General features: G+C 37.3%; 1 pseudogene; it reads right to left on the bottom strand.

The window, feature by feature from the left end:
• Positions 1-881: 881 nt before the first annotated feature.
• Positions 882-4583, bottom strand: LOC140891180 (protein NAP1-like; annotated as a pseudogene).
• Between the last annotated feature and the right edge of the window lie 1417 nt (positions 4584-6000).

The raw sequence follows: 6000 nt of genomic DNA, 5'->3' as shown, positions 1-6000 counted from the left end.
TTTTCATTTACGTTCAACATGATCTTTAGCTGGATATATGATCAATTAATGTATTTAGGTGACGTTCAAATTAAACATGATCTTTGAATATTTGATACATATATACCCGTAAAGGAAAGTAGTCGGAAGTGGTGGTGTGTACGTGATCGAGCACCGCGGTATCTCGGAAATTGCCCGATTGCTTACTCGGAGAGGCTTCATTAATTAGGTTGAACGATGGATGTTCATTTAAGATCATGATCACATGGTCATTCATACATATACATGCATGCAAGTTTGCAGTTTGAGCATATACATGCTTACGTTATATTAATGCAGCGTAATTTCGCCTCAAGTTTCTTGCACGCGCAAGATCAGGTTATATGGGTTTTTCAAATTATATATGTTGACAAATGTCGGTAGTTTAATATATATATATAAAAAAAATATTAAATTTTCCGGTAAAAAAATATGGAAGAAAAAATATAAGATGGTAAGTTACGTAAAATGCCCAATGAGATCCTTATTTACATGAAATGTCGCCCAATGAGCAGCATTAGACTTCTTCAATTGGTTTGCTGGTTTTGTGATGAATTGGGCATATATATTAATTCCCATTAAGCCACAGAATTTGCACAATCTGCGAGCATGCGAAGCTTCAATCTTACCAAATCAAATTATATGTTCTCCTAAAATGACCACCTCAAATAACTGGAAACAACTTTAATTTCATTATTAAATCTTCGCAAGCCTTGCATTTTTATTTTATTTTACGTGTGCAAGATGTGATATAAGTGATTTACATTTAGCTTTAATTAATAAATAGACTGCATAGAAACAACACCGAATTAAATTGCAAAAATAAGAATTGTTTCAAGAACAAACACTAAGGTGATATTATTTCTCAGATAATATATAATCGTCAAGTAAAAAGATACTTTTCGCTACAAGAACAACTTTACAATTGGAGTTGCCGGAGAAACATATACATTTTCTACATAAATTTAGTATTCATGTCACATTTGTATGATATGCGACCAGACCTTGACACTGCAAATCTTGGCAACGGACTAGGACCAGTGCTGGCTGACGCTGATCCTTCTACAAATTTCGTCTTCCGACTTAAACTGTAGTCCAAGGGCCCAGACCACCTGGCATTCCTCTGTTTGTGGTCAATGTTTCTTGCATGGAAAAGATCGGAATCATCATGATCATGAGCTGATGTAACCTTGAAATAACCTGAATCGTGGATGCTACAATGTGAAGCATCGCTACGGGGCTGCCCCACTGATGGAGATGCATGCGCCAGACGCCAGTGACATAGCAGGAGAATGATCATGAGGAGATGCACTCAATAATGCGAGAGGAGTGGAAGAATTTGAATAGTATTGGTTATAGAGTGAACGGAGAATGGCATACGGTATATGAGATTCCAATGCACTCCTCGGCAGGCAAGGTAACATTTCACATATTTGATCAAGAAAGATGAGCTTCGCAACAAGATGAGACCTGTTCAAATATTGAGCAGACGTTTAAGCTTATAACTTATAAGTGATACAAAGGAACCGAAAGAAAAAAGTCACAAGAAAGAATCAACCACAAAAGTCGTGGTATTCTGAAAATTTGAAGATACTTTATAACATCCAATGATGATTTCTTAATCAGATTAGTGATAATTACTCATAACTGCAGATATCTCTATGTGAGGCAATCAAAAATTGAAGAGGTTATGAACTCACCTGTTGCTTTCACTCCAGGTATCCAAAATGATCCCCGTACGGAACTTTATGAAGAGCTGCATTACCGACTTTATGTTTGCTTCTATTGATAAATAGTTTTGTGCTGCAGGATTCAACATTTTGCCAGCGTGGCCATTTGAAAGAGATTGATTCTGTTCTGTTCATATTCTCTTTCAAGTCTGACAAATTCACTACCCATAGTCACAGCAGAAATGCACCTGATAAAAGACATTTTAAAGGACAAATTTAACAATCAAAACTATTCTCAATGTACATGCAAAGAATAAAGATCACACAATTCATTTGAACATATCTTCGGTCATACACCAAGCAAAAAATGCTACTCACAACTTCAAACGTTAACTGAGGAAGATAACAAAACTTCATGCATTTAATCTTATAATAATGCTTTTCAAATCAGGACAGTGAAGTTATTTGGACCTGACCAATCAGTTAACATTGTTGCTGAAGCCTCCCGTCCCTACATTGAAGGTAGTAGTGTCCCAAATAGTAGAAGTAATAAATGCTGCAAACAAATATGGCAACAAGCTCCATGAACCATCACTTGTTGGAATCATGATCACCAACTATGTTAACCGTGTTTGCGACCCTTTGCATCCTCCTTATTTCTTTCATTTTAGGTATTTCAGAAGGTAAATGCTTAGCAGAACCTGCTAGCAACGAATATATTAAAGGTGCGCCTTCTTCAAGCACAACACCAGAAGCTTCTGCTAAAAGATTATCAAAAGTGATGGCCTGCCCTGCCTGAATACAGAGCTTAACCATCGTGTCCATAGCAACAATCTGCTTAATATTTGCTTCTGTGTCAAACGTATCACCAGAATGCATACTCCCAGCTACTACCTCCAAAATTTCACGATTCACCCTCAGTGACATGTCGGTGCAATTTAGAAGTGCAGCTGTATGCTCTTTAAGCATCCTTTCCAATCTGTCAACTCCATAGCTACCAAAGGTGCGAACAAAGGCTTTCAATTCCTTAACATCCGTCACTCTGACTCTGCAAAATATCACCAACAGGCCTTGTACACTTGAAGCATCCATGAATGTCAAATTCATGAAATTTGCTGCTTGGTCTGGAAGAAGCTGAAATTCCTTACAGTTAGTCCAAAAAATATACCGAGCTAAAACTTGAACCAAATCTTGGCAGCATGGAGAAGAGGACCTACCTGCATCTCCAGAGATCCAAATCCTCCTTCTGAGTCAAGAATATTTATTAAACCTTCCAATCCTCTCATGATGGATTCAAAAAGGGATTCAACATATGGAACAGCATCATAGCAGATTTTAGTCAACTGAAACCCAAAAGTTGAACTTTCAAAAAAAAAAAAAAGTTGAAGGCAGCAACAACCATTATAGCACAACCACCACCGAAACAGGAAGGCATTTTAGGTTATAAACAACCATTTGCATTTGCAGAAATCACAACAGACAGAATATCAAATATGATGCCCAATTCTCCACCCTGAGCAAGCCAAGAGTAGGAAGGCGCTCCTTGTAGTTAGTTGGAAGTAGGAAATCTAGAGGTCAGAATCTATATTGAAACTTAGAATTTGACACAAATCTAGAGTTTATTCTTTCCAGCACACTAAACACCAATTCTTCTATACCTTGGAAGTGACGGTATAAAGTGATCAGTTCACCCTTGATAACCAAGAATCGACACATGTATAGCATTTATTATGAAGACGAGATACTTGGCAAGTTGACTTGAGAACTCACATTTCTAGCATATCTTCTTGGTTGAACACTAGAATTTCAGACACCGTTTTTCATTTCTCTTCAAGGACATACACTTCCATAGCAATATATCTGTAAACTTTCAAATACGAAAGTGCTGTGTAACGTGTTTCTTCTTATCGTTCCATATTTATGCCCAATAGCATGTTTAATATGATCTTTATGTTGATTTTTTTTTTTTTCAACAAAGAAGCTCAAGATACATCTTTTAGATGTCTGTCATAAAGTAGATCAACACAGGAGTTTAGCCTTTGGGAGCTATGACTGTATAAAGTAACTCAACAAGCGATCCCTATTAGGCATAACATACTAAATGTTAACAACACATCATAAGCGTCTGAATTGGACTCAATAGAATGAGGTCCATAAAGTTAAACAGTAGCCGAAATCTCACATATGGAAAAAATCAAAATCTCGATCATTCCCTGCCATGGAATACAAAAGCTGCAAAGCTTATTCTTGAAATGCCAACACTCAACAGGTCAAGAAACAGCTGTTCAAAAGATATACCAAATAAAGAATATCATCAGGCGTCCAAGTTTTCCATCCAAATGCTGCTCGTAAGTGGCAGATATCCACCGATCCGCTTATATAAACGTGCACGACCGAAAACAACGTGGGGGCAAACAGAAGGTAATAAAGAGGCGCTTGAAAACGCTAGGGATGGCACCGATTGTGGAGGAAAACGAGACCGGCTTGGAGGGGTAGAGGGACGCAACGGTGAAGACGACGGCTGCAATGGAGAGAGGAGAGAAGGCGAATAGGAAGATGAGGTAGAAAACCTGGAAAATGGGGAGTTTTGACCAGCCAGAGGAGGCTCGAAGGGGGTCCGATTGAAGGTGCGAGAGGATTAGGTGTGTGAAGAGTGATTGGACAAGATGGCGAACGACAAAGGGAAAATTAGGGACATCCTCAAGAACTGAAGCTAGATCCATGGGGATCTGATGATCGGAAGCCCTTTCCCGCAAAGATCCCTGAGAAATGAACAAGAACGGCGACGGCGCTCCGGTGGTGGCGTCGACGGAAAGCACCACCACTTTCTTAGCGGCGAGCGAGTGGCTTCGAATCTATACAGTTGTATTTATTACAATCAATGGGATTCCATTTGTTGTGCTAGTGGGGTCAATTTGTTACTTTGGAGTTTGGACCATTCGACGCCGCAAAGGTTTCTGTTTGATATGATATATTAGATTACGTTTTGATTCAAATAAAATCAAAACCAAATATATGATATATTGATATCTTACATAACAATATGATATTCATACATTGATATTCTTCAGACCTAATTAACACATCTATTTTACAACTCTAAAAAAAAAAAACAAATCTATGTTACAAACTTTTCACACACACATATATACATATATAACAAATAAAGGAATTAAATTCATCATACTAGAGTTACCGAAAGCCGGTAAATGAGATTCTATCTATATAAGCACCCTTAAATACATCATTGGGTAGTGCTTGTAAAACATGATGCGATTATCCCCAAAGGCCAAGGTTGCGTTTGGTGGATGAGCCGGTCTTCTTCTTGCTGGCCCCATTATTATGACCGAGGGTGTAATCCGCGGCGGAGCGATTTTTTGAAGCATTGTTGTTGGTATAAGCTGGAGCCGGGTTTGAATATTGCGAAGCCAATGCGGTTGAATCGGGTTTGGGTTGATGAACGTTTGCAGAAGCATAGTAGGGATTAGATCCCATGCCCACAAGTTCAGCAGCAGACCTCTTCGAACTCATTGTATATAAATAATTAATCTATCTATTAATTAATTATATGTGTATTTCTTTTCCTTTTTTGTTTTGAGAATGAATATTTCTTGGATGTCAAAAACAAGCCGTTGCCCCTTCCTTTTATAGAGGGGGAGGCGGAGGGGGCAACCACACTCGCAATTTCCCGTTTGCATATTGTGATGTGGTGCAATGTGGGGTTGTGGCAACACGATAACCCGAACACCAAACGCGTAAATTCCTCCAATTTATATCCAAATTAAATCTAGGAATTGATTAAATATTAATTAATTTACATGATATAATATAATATTATTCCCACACACATAATATAGTCTCCAAATTATCTAGATTGTGTGCATGTGTGTGTGTGTCAGTCGAGGTTGATGTTGCTAAATTCGTGGAAAAAGTTTGAAAACTGGACCAAGCCATCATGCACCGGACATTTATATTTAATTTTACGTTAATATAATTCCCGTCAAGTATATGTTTTCACCCAAATTAAGAAAATATTTGAAAAATTAAATTGATTTTTTTTTCATTTTTTCCTTATTTAATGAATATTTTAATAGAATAAAGTAATTAATTGTATAAGTAGTTAATAATATTTATTTAATAAAGTTGGTAAAATAATAGGAGAGTTAAATATAAAAAAAGTGAACTATATATATTCGGGACGTATAAAAGGAAATGCAGCTTATCTGAGTGAGAATGACTAATGAGGGAATATTAGTTAAGCATAAATCATCGTGATATATATTTGACGTAAAGATATATTTCATCTGCAGGT

Source organism: Henckelia pumila, chromosome 3, assembly GCF_033568475.1.
Source record: "Henckelia pumila isolate YLH828 chromosome 3, ASM3356847v2, whole genome shotgun sequence".
Lineage (NCBI taxonomy): Eukaryota > Viridiplantae > Streptophyta > Magnoliopsida > Lamiales > Gesneriaceae > Henckelia > Henckelia pumila.
The sequence above is the reverse complement of the archived record's forward strand: the minus strand, read 5'-3'. Positions and strand labels throughout refer to the sequence as shown.